Source organism: Pezoporus wallicus, unplaced genomic scaffold, assembly GCF_028554395.1.
Source record: "Pezoporus wallicus isolate ANWC-B61680 ecotype Strahan unplaced genomic scaffold, APGP_CSIRO_Pwel_v1 contig_865, whole genome shotgun sequence".
NCBI classification, from domain to species: domain Eukaryota; kingdom Metazoa; phylum Chordata; class Aves; order Psittaciformes; family Psittacidae; genus Pezoporus; species Pezoporus wallicus.
The window spans coordinates 2,443,259-2,456,656 of record NW_026636827.1 but is presented as its reverse complement, the minus strand read 5'-3'; the positions used below and the strand labels follow the sequence as shown (position 1 = coordinate 2,456,656).

At 43.1% G+C, this 13,398-nt stretch overlaps 2 protein-coding genes across 18 annotated transcripts in view; one reads left to right on the top strand and one right to left on the bottom strand.

Annotated features, from left to right (window-relative positions):
• ZRANB3 (zinc finger RANBP2-type containing 3) overlaps window positions 1-1,607 on the bottom strand; it is a 49,301-nt gene extending 47,694 nt beyond the window's left edge. The window contains exon 1 of one of the 5 annotated variants that reach the window (XM_057401854.1): window positions 1,374-1,607. The gene's annotated coding sequence lies outside the window, so the exon portion shown is untranslated. The other 4 variants (XM_057401851.1, XM_057401855.1, XM_057401852.1 and 1 more) reach the window with 4 other exon arrangements.
• Window positions 1,608-2,021: 414 nt separating this feature from the next.
• The window catches only part of R3HDM1 (R3H domain containing 1), a 91,447-nt gene continuing 80,070 nt past the window's right edge, over window positions 2,022-13,398 (top strand). For 2 of the 13 annotated variants that reach the window (XM_057401833.1, XM_057401828.1), the window contains exon 1: window positions 2,022-2,200. The gene's annotated coding sequence lies outside the window, so the exon portion shown is untranslated. The remainder of the gene's footprint in view (window positions 2,201-13,398) is intronic. The other 11 variants (XM_057401836.1, XM_057401827.1, XM_057401829.1 and 8 more) reach the window with 7 other exon arrangements.

The following is a 13,398-nucleotide window of genomic DNA, read 5'->3' as shown; positions in this document are numbered from 1 at the left end:
GATAAGGACAGTAAAAATACCTATTAAAAAAAAACAAAACTGGAATTCTTTCTGTCACTGCTGACTATACTACTACTAAATGCTATACATTTCACTACAGACACTTCTCCTTCCGGAAGTCTGTACTGAGACCCAATTTGTTGAGGATAATACCCTAGATGATACGGTTTTTTATTGGAAGGTTGGGTGCAAGACCAACAAAAACTTCAAAGGCTATTTAAGTTCTGTAATAGCTGTTTGTCAGCATAAGATGATCATAATATAAACCCAGTATTTATTTTTATAGGCCATTAAGTATATCCTTTTAATGCAGTTCAGTAACAGATGCCTGAAACAAATGAGTATTTCCATCAAGCCTTTGCTTCATAAATTTCCTCTTCATGGTCTCAACTGTTCACCAACTCTACGTTCAAAAAAACTTAATAGGGAATGTAAGACCCAAAGAAAATCACGGGTCCTTGGCCGACTGATCCAATCATTTTTCCACTGTAAAAGAATATGGTGCAATAATAAACGATTGAAAAACTAACCAAGTTATCAGAATAGAGCATTTAAAAAAAATATTACAAGAAAAGCAATCAGACAGAACAAAGCTCTCTAGCACACAGCAGGTTTTCCACAAGCCAGTGCCTTGAGGAAAACAATCACCTTAATATCTGCCTTGGGGGAATTTATTCAGTTTTTAACATTCCCTGTACAGGGGTGTCCTGCAATAGCAGAACTACCCGAGCACATGCTGTGATAACGCACCAGCAGGCAGAACGAGCAGGACTAACGAGGCCTTACCGCACAAACAGGGTCTGAGAAACGTCACCTGAAACCTCGCCCCTTTGCAGTATCCGAGTCCCACCCAGGAGGCACCCCGCCGCTGCTGCCCGCGCAGCCCCTCAGCGCGTCACACCACCACTCCCGGCCCAGCCTCCACCTGTGAGGCGAGAACCAGGCCGCCCTCCGCCTCCTCCCAGACACCGCGCAGGAACAGGACCCTCCCGCTCTCCGCTCCCCTGCGGGGCTGCTGACAGGCGGGGACCTTCAGGCCGTGCCCTCCGCGCCACTCACAGCTCCTACCGCCGCTGCCTCACACCTTCGCGGGCTCTAAGATCAAACCGCCGCCGCCGCCCGGAAATGACGCGAGGGAGAGTGGAGGAGCCCAAACGCGCTTCCCGCTGCGCGAGTGGCGGCTCTGTGTCCCAGGAGCGTTTTTTGTGTTTTCTGTGACCCTCCCGCCCCGCTCTCCCGAGTTAAACATCATGTTCCTCCCAGCTGTGTCCCGTCCGGGCCCCCGCTTTGCTCGGGTGGTGCGCCGGGATTGAGGAACGAAGACTGCGGGAGCCGGAGGGGGCGGAGCGCGAGAAGGAAGGCGGCATGATTACCTAAGGGCAGAGGCCGCTGGGAGGAGAGGGCGTCAAGCGCAGGGGTGGTGTTAAGGGTTGGGCTAAGAGGGGCCCGCAGGACGGGGCGCCTCGGGCAGTGACGCCGGCTCTAGAGATTGGCGGGAAGAGCGGCTCAGGGCTGGAACCAAGGAGAGGGGCCCGGAAAGAGGAAGGGTGCGCCTCAAGGCGGGACTACCGCTCCCATCCTGCCCTGCGCTGGCCCCGCCGGGAGTACGGGTTCTCCGAGCGTCCGCTGGGAGATCACGTAGAGGGGCTGGGGTGCTGCTGCTCGGGGTAGGCAGCCAGCAGGCATGCTCAGCACATTACAGCCCAGGGAAGGCTACTGCCACCGCCCAGGAGCGGAACCGCGGGAACGGAGGCACCCGGGCTGCCATTAGCCGCGGGAGCAGTCTACCCGCGCGCCGCCAGTAATCGTCGGCTGCCCACAGTGGGTTGGCTTTACAGTGCCGGTGTCCGCGCCAAGGCGGGGTTCTTATTGGTGGTTATAGCCATCTATCAGCGCAGCGGCGCCCTCCGATTGGCAGCTGTTTCCTGGGCGGGCTTGCGCGCGCGTAAGCTCTGAAAAGCACCACTCACCGGCAGCGCCGGGGGAAGGCGCTATGCTGCTAATTGGCCCGTGCGGCCGTTAATCATTAGCGTTTGCCGCTGCTATTGGCGGTTGTGGCGCGGTGGGGCGGGCCTCTTTCCCCGCCGCGGCAGCAGGAGGAACCCAGGCGGCTGTCGGGGCTTGCGATGGGGTTAAGTGCCCCTCGTGCGTGAGCCCGCTGTCGCTGCGCCGGCCGCAGCCCGCCGGCCGCGCTGCCGCGGTAAGGAGCCCGCCGCTCCGAGGCGGAAGGCCCTCTCCTGCAGGCGGGAGGGCGGCGGTGGGGCCGCGTGCTCCGCTGAGGAGAGCGGGGGAGGGGGGGCAGTCGGCCGCGCCCGCAGTGCGGAGAGCGGGGGGCAGCCACTGAAGGAGGGCGGGCGGGCCCGCGCAGGGGGAGGGGCGCGCCTCGCGGCCGTTGGGGCCGGCTGCACCTGCACGCTGTGGGGCCGGGTGGTCCCGGTCCGAAGGGGAAAGGCTGGCCTTGTTCTTCTTCCCTAAAATAGGCAGCGCTGGTCACCGTTGGCGGAGTGGGGCACGACGACCTGGGGCTGTGTTCCCCTGCCGCCCGCCGTGGGACAGCCGGTCGGCCCCGGGGCTGCGCCCTCGGCCTGCTGCAGCCCTGCCCCGGCCCGGCCTGGGGTCTGTCCCGGCCTCGCAGGCGCGGTTACTTGTTGGAGGACGTGGGTCCTTTCTCAGCGAGCTGGTTGGTGGCCCTGGGATGCGCCGAGTCCTCCGCCGGTGGGCTCCAAGGGTGCCAAGTGTGGCGGGGCGGGTTTTTCGAGGTTAGCCCCTCGGGTTAGCAGTGGTTCTTTGAGACTGTACTGCGCTCATGGCTATCGTGGGCGCCAACTTAGACGTCTCCTTACGTTGTCTTGAGGAAAAATGTTATCTACCTGTATTCGTGCTACCTATGATAGGGTTGGAAGAGGGTTGTTAACTTACTATTTTTTTGGTCGCGTGTTGAGCAACTCTATATGTAGATATATCTAGCAAGCTGTAATCAAAAGTGTAAGTCGAATCCAGAGTAAACTGTCATAGCCAGGTCTTTACAGCCTCATTTAATAGCAGTTTTCAGCGCTGAAGAAGAGCTTCACTTTATGAGATGGAATGAGACAGGAAAAGAATTTCTTATGTTGAGTCTAAGATTATTCACAGTAAAGGGATTTGCACATATTCTGATTTTCATATTTAAGCCTGTAGACGAAGATACATGTTGGTGAATTTGTGTGATCTCTATAGAAAGCAGGATTAGGAAGGTGATGGGAAAAAAACCCAAATGAGTGATGGATATTGTGTTTAGGGTGCATTGTCAGATAATATGATCTACAAAAGTGTGATGTTTCTGAGTGTTTTTTTTTATTTGTTTAATATTGATGCTCCTTTTCATTAGCTGTAAATTAGAGAGATCTTCCTGTGCCTAATGCAGAATAGGGGATGTGTTGGATTTTGTTTTTCCTCTTGCAGAGTGCCACTTGCCATTTTGCATTGAGGCATTACCAACTTTCAGCAGGGTTACTTTCACATGTGTTGTCTTCTATAAGGAGTGTTATACTTGAGACTTAATTTTTGGTTGAATACTAAGCAGAAGATGTGATCACATGAATCTTGCAATGCAGTATTTCTTGTGAATGTTAGAGTACCTATTGTTGAAGTGAAAGCAAAAAAATGAAATTATTTTTCAAAAGGTTTTATTCAAGCAGTTTGCTATTCTGGAGAAGGAAATGGCAATAGAAATGTGATTTCTTTGGCAGTCTTCCATTTGTTTGTTACAAATGATAATATTGGCAGGTAGCTAATATTAAGTGTGTGTTTTACAGTAAATACTGTGATGCCAAGGGTTTGGGTGTTTTCTAGAAAATCTGTAATTTATATCTTGTACTTCTCAAAAAAAAAAAAAGCCCCACTGGTAAGGATAAAATAAAGACTTGTTGTGTCTTTTAAATCTTGGAAGATCAAAAATATAGTACTTGTAACCACACTGCTCGCAATTCCAGGGTCAGTTTTTATATTACAAAACTTTAAATTGCTATCAAGATTAACTGCTAGTTTTCTTAGAAGTAAATATGGGTTTGCTTAAATACTAGTAATTTTAAGGGGTGTGCGTGCAGTGTACTGGGTTATGTTTGTTGACACTTTTTCAGACATTTGTTAAAGATATTGGAAGGGTAAATGACTCTTAATATTTTGCAGTGATTCACTGATTAAATTTACGTGTGTATGTGTGGATGGAGGAATGATGAAGGAAAATCTGAGGAGGCAGATAGTAGTTACTTTCCTCTTTGTCTTAAGCATAATTCTTAAAACCTGTCTGTGAAACTGCTTCAGACTAACTTGATGTTCTAGGTGAAGTGTTTAAGGTATAGTTCTGTGTATGAAACACAAATACCATGGGTTTGTGTTTTATTTAGTTGAAAGGTGCTATCTGTTTGCTCCAGTTAATTGAAATTCGTATATCTTTGTATCATCATTTCCACACATATTTTTTCTCCCCAGAGTTAATTTGCCTAAGAAATACAGCACCACATATTAAATATGATACGTTTGAAGTTTCAAGGTACTTTTTCCTAGGCTTTTAAAAGCAGTTGATACAGTTACATTTTTTTGGATTCTTTGGGGAAAATGGGACTTCTGACAGCATGTTCTTAAGGAGTGGATTGTCAGATAATGTTAGTAGAGCAATATAAACTTCAAATTGGCTGTAGTGCAGCATACATTCAATTTTTAAAAACCTTTTAATGTATATTGGCAGCATTGTTCACTTTTGGTGAGCTGGACGCCTCTATGGTATAATTTTTACTACCTTAATAAAACTAGCAACAACTTTGGATGTCCTGATTAGTGATAGCCAATAAATCTATCAAAGCATATAGATTATGAAATTTTCCAGCATACTCTAATTCTTATTTCATAGATACGGAGAGAGTTAAGTCATAGCTAGTAAACACAAAATACTGTAATTCATGGGTGTGACATCTGAGGAGCTTTCATAGAAGTAGTGGAGTATTCTGTAATCCTGGCATGGAAGGACTGCAGCAGTGTTGGGGTTTGGGAGCCCAGTTAAGCTTTTGGTTGCAGTTTTCCCATGTACATTCCACCTAGTAATGGGTAGATAGGAACGGCCATGAGGCTTCTGTGAAATGGCGCATTCCAAATTGAGCCTTCCCTAATGGGAAGATGAGTTGTTAGGCAATGCAAGACCTGAGTGAGCCCATTCACACCATACTCTTTAGGCAAGAAGAATCTATCTGAATGCCTTAACATGGTGCTTACTCTGGATGGTAGATTGTGTTTCTTTGTTGGCTTTTCTTTAAAGTGGTGGACCAATGTGCTGTATAACAATTATAAGAGTTTTTTGAAAGTGGTATTGGAAAGCTGTTTCTAGGAGATGATAAATCGGCAACAGATTATGATTAAATATCATTGTGAAAATTGTTCTTCCAGCCTGCTTATAATCTGATTTTGTAACTGTTTGAAGGAGTGCTTTAGAGGAAATAATGTCTGAAACCAGGTTTATGGAAACTCAGCAGCCTTAGTTACAGAAGAGTTTCTACTGCTACTCTTGTGCATAAGTTAGTCTCCTGCAATTTAATGTATGTGTTATGAGAATCCTGTCAATGTGTCACTTTATAATGTGAACTCTTCTCCAATATATAGAATTAAGTTTCCAAGAATTTTGGTTATTGTATGTTTGTGTGCAGGCTGCTGAAGGAAACTGTAAATCTGAAGAGCATGGCTGTGAGATGCATATTTAAGGGTTTCGTCTCTATTCTTTGTCTTGGATCTCTAGAAGGGAATGGGGCATTCTTTTTCTGCAGCTGCTAGCTTCTGCCTAAACATTTATACACTGTATTGTTTACCTGTCTTTGTTCACATGCTGCTAAGTTTTTTTTTCTGTTCTTTTATCTCTTTCCCAGCATAAATTCTTGTTATTCTTTAATCTATAACTCAAACATTTGTGTATAAAATGGATTTTTGTCCTTTGCTTGTCACTCTTGACTCTTTCCTCTGCCCTGTCCTCAGTTTTATTTGTTAGTAAGTTTATACTGCCATTTGTGAAAGGTCTTTATCTAATCATATGTATAGAATGGTCTAAAGGCTGAAGCTTTTCAGGACAAACTTCTTAAATATCATTAAAGCTATGACTATATAGCATAGCATAGTTGCTCCTTCATTTGAAAGCATAGTTTTGGATAATTTCAGTTACTGGGTCAAAAAATAACCTCTAAAAGGCATAACCATATGTGTCACTGTTGGATTTGGTTTAGCTGACCATTCTTATCAAAGATCTGGTGCAGAGTTTTGCATTATTCTAAAAACTGCCTTTTATGTTTGGTTAGCAGTTACTACCACAGTTGTTTTGAAGAAGTACATTCGCAGCCAAATGAGGTATAATAGCTTTCTGTTACTGTCCAACTAAACCATTTTGCTTCATGTTACAGTGAAGCAGGATATATAGATGTGCTTCTTGCAAATACCTGCCTTTGTGAAAGAGGCCATCATATTGACATGCCCTGAGCTTTTTGTTCATACCCTCTGTCACACCCTCTGATCTCTTAAATGAGCTGTTATTGTGAAGGGTTTCTGAACACTTTCAGCTGTTTAGGTCTCATTCTGTCAAATCTAAACATGTATAGGTAGGCTCACAGGAGCAGTTTAGCTGGCAGATGGAGGAAATGGTGACTGGAAGTGAGATCAGTGACTTCTTTAGCGCAGCTGAATCTTGAAAAGGCTGTTGATGTGCAGCTGGTGAGCGAAGTTTGAACTAATTCGAATGCTTCTGCCAGCAGCAGATTGAGGAGTGTTCTCACAGTCCTTTTTGATGTCAGAGCTCTGGGCATAAGAACCTCCTGCTGGTGATGAGAAGCTAGGAGCAGTTGCATCATTGACCATCATGATGGATCCATAAGAAGATTTCCATCTGTTTCCATATTCTAAGTGAGCTCAGAAGAATTTGGTACGTTCTTGTAGAGATACAGTAGGAGTTTTGAGGGGCATTGGAAAATTGCTGGCCATTATAACTTAGGCTTTGATCAAATGTTCAGTTTTTGTGCTCAAGTGATGGATTAGCAAAATTAGTATACCAGTTTGTGGGGAATTCTTCTTCATGTTATTACACACACAGTGGGATACCTACAGAAGGTATAGGTAAAAGCCCGTTTCCTTTAAAGCATTGTAAATCCCTTTGTCTTTTGGATGAAGATCTACATTTCAGGTTCAGTGTGCTCTGTAGGTATTTCAAGAGTAAAACTTGCTGCCAGGATTAGATTATTTTTCTCTTTTATTATCTGTTAAATCTATTTCCATAACTTTAAGCAAGAACTAAACCCTTGCCAGTCTGAGTCTTACCTTAAAAGTAGCTTGATAGCAAAGCTACATAGAACGTCAGTACCTTGATTCCAAATAAATCTTGGCTTGTCTTTTTGAGTTGATACTTCCTTGTCCTTTTTACACTTGAGAAGACAGACTATTCCCAAATAATAACTTTTGCTTAATGGCTTTCCATGTGCAAAACAAGGGAAACTTAACTATTTTTCTTATGTTGATGGTTGTTGCTTATATGCCAGTGGAAGAAACCTTGGGAACATGGATAATTGGATACTCATAGTATCTGCTGATACTAGTTCTACCGTTAGAATTTGAAATAGCAAGTCTTTGACTTTTACTTACAGTGAAGATTATAAATGATTAGTCTCCTAGGTTAGGTGTTGTGATTTCTTTTTTGCTTTAAGCACATCAAAGTCATCTTTAATACATTTTCATTGCAAATAATCTCTAGAAAGAATTCTAGGCACGTGTTTCGTTGTACATCGCATTATTGTCATGGAAAATAAAGTGCTCTTTAAAGGGTTTAAAGCTGTACCGCAAGCCAGTACCAGTGGTACTCTGAGGTGTCATCCTTGTGGTGTGGATTGGGAGGAGGAAGAAGGCATGCAAAGCTTAGGTGACTTTATGGAGGCTGCCATAGGAATACTAATGCCTTCTGGTTAGACTTGTGGTCTAGTAAATGGATATGAATCTTTCATACAAACTGTTGTGTTAACTTATAAAATTGTTATTTTCATCCTGATGCTTTGTGTGGTAATGCCACACAGGTTCTGTTTCCCTCTCTGTTGTCAAATAATGGCTCTGGAGAGGAACACCTGGGTTTATGTGGATGTTCTTGTTACTGGGAGAAGCAACTGAGCCAGACTGAGTTTAGCTAGTAATGATTAAAATGGTGAAAAGCCTTCATCCAGTGTAATAAGTAATACCATGTTTTAGCTAAGATTTCTGAGCTCTTAATGGTACCTTTAAACTAAATTCTTACAACAGTAATATGAACAGAATAAATGACAATACTGGGCTAACCCAAATATTGCTATGTGTAATATTCCAGCAGTTGGCTGTTCATCATCAGGTGTGGTGACATCCCATTAGTTGCTATTTAATCTTGTCTTTACTGGCACTGCAAAGTTTGATTTGGAAGGCACAAAGAGCTGTAGTCCTTATTAAGGCTTGTGTATCAAAGTAGTAGTGAAAACTTTCCCAGCTCAGAATACAATCAGCTTTTTATCTGGCCTTTTCTATTGAAATATTGGACAATGTTAGAAACTGGATTTATATGTCTTATCTTCCTCAGTCCATAGTAGTGGGAAGGCTTAAAGTTACAGTGTTCCATAAAGGTCAAGAAATTTAAATGTGTAGGTATTCTCTCAGTATCTTCTTTTCTTGTCCTGTCTTCTAATAAGCAATGAAATATGGGCTGATTTTAAGCAGGAAACAGTTTAGTCCATTTTTAATATGTGGGATAATTAGGGGTGGGAGACTTTTGAAAGGATTTTTTGGCTCTGATCAGACAATGTGTGAATTCAGGCGTGTTTTAGATTAGTGGTGACAATTCTGGAGCCTGTTGCTTGACTGACATCAAAGTGATCTAATGGGGTTCATAGCTGTCTGGCTAAGTATCTTGCCTTCCCATGCTGCTCCAGGAAGGCAGCAGTGTCTTCTGTAGATCTGTGTCATATCTGCCCACACTATCTGTCTGTATCCGGTCAGCTGACTAGCTTTTGATATGACAAGTAAGAAAGTCCTCACACATTAACAGGAATTCAGCTTAAATACTGCTCATAACTCACTAACTTTGGAACTTCCATGTTTGAAGTCTCAGTTGTTTTCTGTGTCCATATTGTCATGTCTGCATATGTTGCAGTTAACATGGTTATAATGGCAGTGATTCTAAAACTTATAAGCTATGTTTGAATTCAGACTGCCTATGTACTATATATATGTAAATTAAATGTAGGCATAACCACTATAAGGAGGATGGATTCTCTCACGTGTTTGTTACAGAAGTAAGAGACTTCTATAGGAAATGTTGGAGGGTATAAAATTTATTTTAAATATGAAATTTTTAGAAATAAATTACAAGTAAGCAGACTTTTAAAAGTTTCTCCTAATTTTAAGGAAAACTTGCTAACCCTTGTGAGGCTAATAGAAAGTAAAGTTGTATGAACAACAAAAAAAAAATCAGTTGGTTCCCACTGACTCTAGGTCAGCCAGGTACTTTGGTATTAAATAGAAGTAATTATCAGTAAAATAATGGAATGTTTGTGGACAAATAGGTAACTTTATGCCCTGTGCACTGCATGAATGTGCTTTAAGACCGAGAGACTCATTTAGTCCAGTCCCTTCTTATTACAGGAAATAATCCTTTCATAACTGTGTCAGTCTTTATCTTAACGCTAATTATATTTCTTTTCCTGCTGAATATCAGTTGTAAATTCTGGTTCTGTGATGTCTGCTGATCTCCAGCCTGGATGACTGCCGCAAACTTACAGATGCAGGGCTTTGTGGAAACATTTTCCTCTAGCTTAAATAGCTCTCCTACCCATCTGTTGCCTGCTACAGCCACATGTGCCATCTAATAAGGACCTGTCCTGTTCAGTCTGTTTTGAACAAGCTAGATGTCTTTTTCAGTTTCTTCTTCAGCTATCTTGTTTTTAGAATGATGTTTTCTGTACAAGTGCAAATACCATCTTTCTTGTAAGATAATAGAATTATAGAGTAGTTAGGGTTGGAAAGGACCTTAAGATCATCTAGTTCCAACCCCCCCTGCCATGGGCAGGGACACCTCACACTAAACCATGTCACCAAAGGCTCTGTCCAACATGGCCTTGAACACCACCAGGGATGCAGCATTCACAACTTCCTTGGGCAACCCATTTCAGTGCCTCACCACCCTTACAGTAAAGAACTTCTTCCTTATATTCAATCTAAACTTCCCCTGTTTCAGTTTTAACCCGTTACCCCTTGTCCTATCACTACAGTCCCTAATGAAGAGTACCTCCCCAGCATCCTTATAGGCCCCCTTCAGATACTGGAAGGCTGCTATGAGGTCTCCATGCAGCCTTCTCTTCTGCAGGCTGAACAGCCTCAACTTTCTCAGCCTGTCTTCATACGGGAGATGCTCCAGCCCTCTGAACATCCTCGTGGCCCTCCTCTGGACTTGTTCCAACAGTTCCATGTCCTTCTTATATTGAGGACACCAGAACTGCACACAATATTCCAAGTGAGGTCTCGTGCGAGCAGCGTAGAGGGGCAGGATCACCACCTTTGACCTGTTATTCACGCTCCTTTTGATGCAGCCCAGGATACGGTTGGCTTTCTGGGCTGTGAGCACACACTGAAGCCAGCTCATGTTCATTTTCTCATTGAACAACACCCCCAAGTCCTTCTCCGAAGGGCTGCTCTGAATCTCCCCTCCCCTCCCAGCCTGTAGCTGTGCCTGGGATTGCTCTGACCCAGGTGTAGGACCTTGCACTTGGCATGGTTAAACTTCATAGGGTTGGCATCAGCCCACCTCACAAACATGTCAAGGTCCCTCTGGATGGCATTCCTTCCCTCCAGCATATCAACCGAACCGCACAGCTGTGTGTCATCAGCAAACTTGCTGAGGGCGCACTCAATCCCACTGTCCATGTCAGTGATGAAGATGCTGAACAAGACTGGTCCCAACACTGATCCCTGAGGGATACCACTCGTTACTGTTCTCCAGCCGGACATTGAGCCATTGACCACAACTCTTTGCATGTGGCCATCCAGCCAGTTCTTTATCCACCGAGTGGTCCATCCATCAAATTGATGTCCCTCCCATTTAGAGACAAGGATGTCATGTGGGGCAGTGTTGAATGTTTTTACAAGTCCAGGTAGATGATGTAAACTGCTCTACTCTGTCCATCAGTTCCGTACCCCCATCATAGGAGGCTGCCAAATTGATCAGGCACGATTTTGCTTTTGTGAAGCCATGCTGGCTGTCACGAAGCACCTTGTTTTTTTCATGTGCCTTAGCATGCCTTCCAGGAGAATCTGTTCCAAGATTTTGCCAGGCATGGAGGTGAGACTGACTGATCTGTAATTCCTGGGGTCTTTCTTTTTCCCCTTCTTGAAAATGGGGGTTATATTTCCCTTTTTCCAGTCATCGGGAACTTTGCGTGACTGCCATGATTTTTCAAATATGATGGCCAGTGGCTTAGCAACTTCATTTGCCGGCTCCTTCAGGACCCGCAGATGAATTTCATCAGGTCCCATGGACTTGTGTACTTTCAGGTTCTTAAGATGGTCTTGAACCAGATGCTTTTCTATAGTGGGCCTAAGATCTTCATTCTCACAGTGCCTGCGTCTGCCTCGTAAGACTTGGGTGGTATGGTCAGAGCATTTGCAGTGAAGACTGAGGCAAAGAAGTCATTAAGAATTTCAGCCTTCTCCAAATCCAGGGTAGCCAGTTCTGAAAGCTTCTAGAGAGGGTCCACACTGACCCTTTTGTCCCTAGTCTGTCTTTTATTTGCAATGTAATTATAGAATCCCTTCCTGTTGTCTTTCACATCCCTAGCCAAGTTAAATTCTAACTGGGCCTTAGCTTTCCTAACCTGGTCCCCAGCTTCCTGGACAACCTTCCCAGTGATCCTTGAATATCAGCCAACAGTCTTGGGCCCCCGTCTCATCAGGGCATTTATAGTTCTGTAGCTTTTCTGAGAATAACTTGAATGGTAGGTACATCTTAGTGCATTTACCTTTCTCAAGGCTACATTTCATTCTGAGTTTTGTCACAGAATTGATATTCAGCTTAGGTTGATTTATTTATCTTCCATCTTGCTTCTACTGGATGACTATTGCGTTAAAGAATTTCTGTCACTGGTAACAATCAGTACTGTTACCAGTATCCTTAAGATAATTTTTTTTTCCTTCTGCTGATATTACTCTATGTTTGGATCCGAAGAAATTAGCATTATGTCTCATGTAGTAGAACTGAAATGAAACAGAGCTCCATTGCTAACCCACTTGCCCATTTTGCCCTCACTGCCTTACCTATTTGTCCACTCTTAATCTACTCCTGCTAATAATACTTTTTGTTAGTAAGCCTTTTAATTACTAAAATAATTGTTATTTATCTTCATTGTTTCTACTTTATCAATTCTTAAGAAATACTACTCTATTAAATAGAGCTGTTTGGAACAGTCTGTTACGCATGCTTTCCTGTCAACTCGTTTTCCATTGACTTTGGTGCCTTTGATTCATTCTTTCCTTTAAAAGCTGTTCAAAAGCCAAACATAGTGTTATTTTTTTCCTTATGTTCTGTGCTTGACATTCTAACATAGAATGTATTTTGTACTGTTGCAGGAGAGTATCTGCTTTGGGACTTCAGATCTTGTGAAATAGTTTTTATAATTTTTTGTATTTAGTAGGTATGCTGTATTCAGCATTTACATTGTGAATTTTGGTTTTCCTTTGAATGTAGTCTTTCAAATTCAATATCAGGTGTGCTATAGGGTTTTTTTGTGTGTTCTTGTTCATTATCCATATAAATTGAAAAAGAACATTTTGGTAGCAAGTTCTGTCTCAGACTCATAACTTGTGCTTCTGCCTTCTAAGGCTTACCTTTTGGCTGTTCGGTCTGGTTTTGGCCTCTTGGTTTTTTTTCTGTTTGCTTGTGTGTTTGTGGTGTTTTTTGTGTTTTTTTTTTTTTTTTTTTTTGTGGGTGGGTTGTTTGTTCACTTCCTCTCCATTTATTCATCTAGCTATATTTGTGGTTATTCATTTTAAAGGGCTCTCCACCCTTCTCAGCCTCTTTTCCCTCTGCCATTGCACATCTGTAGTGAAGTCAAGTTCCATAGGTACTTTGGAGAACATTCTTCAAGTAATCTGCACACTTAACATTGTCAAATACTACATAAAATTTGTCAATATCTTCCATATCTATTATTGTATCTGTGTATTTTATATCTGTATAAGGAAATGGTATAACAAGAATAGCCTGATTATCCTCAAGTCCTGGATTGTTGTAGCATGAGGCTGTATCAAGGTCCCTGTTATGGATTTGCTATAAAGGAAAGCCTTTTGGCCATGGAAATGTAGGATTCTAATAATTATTAATAGCTATTCTAT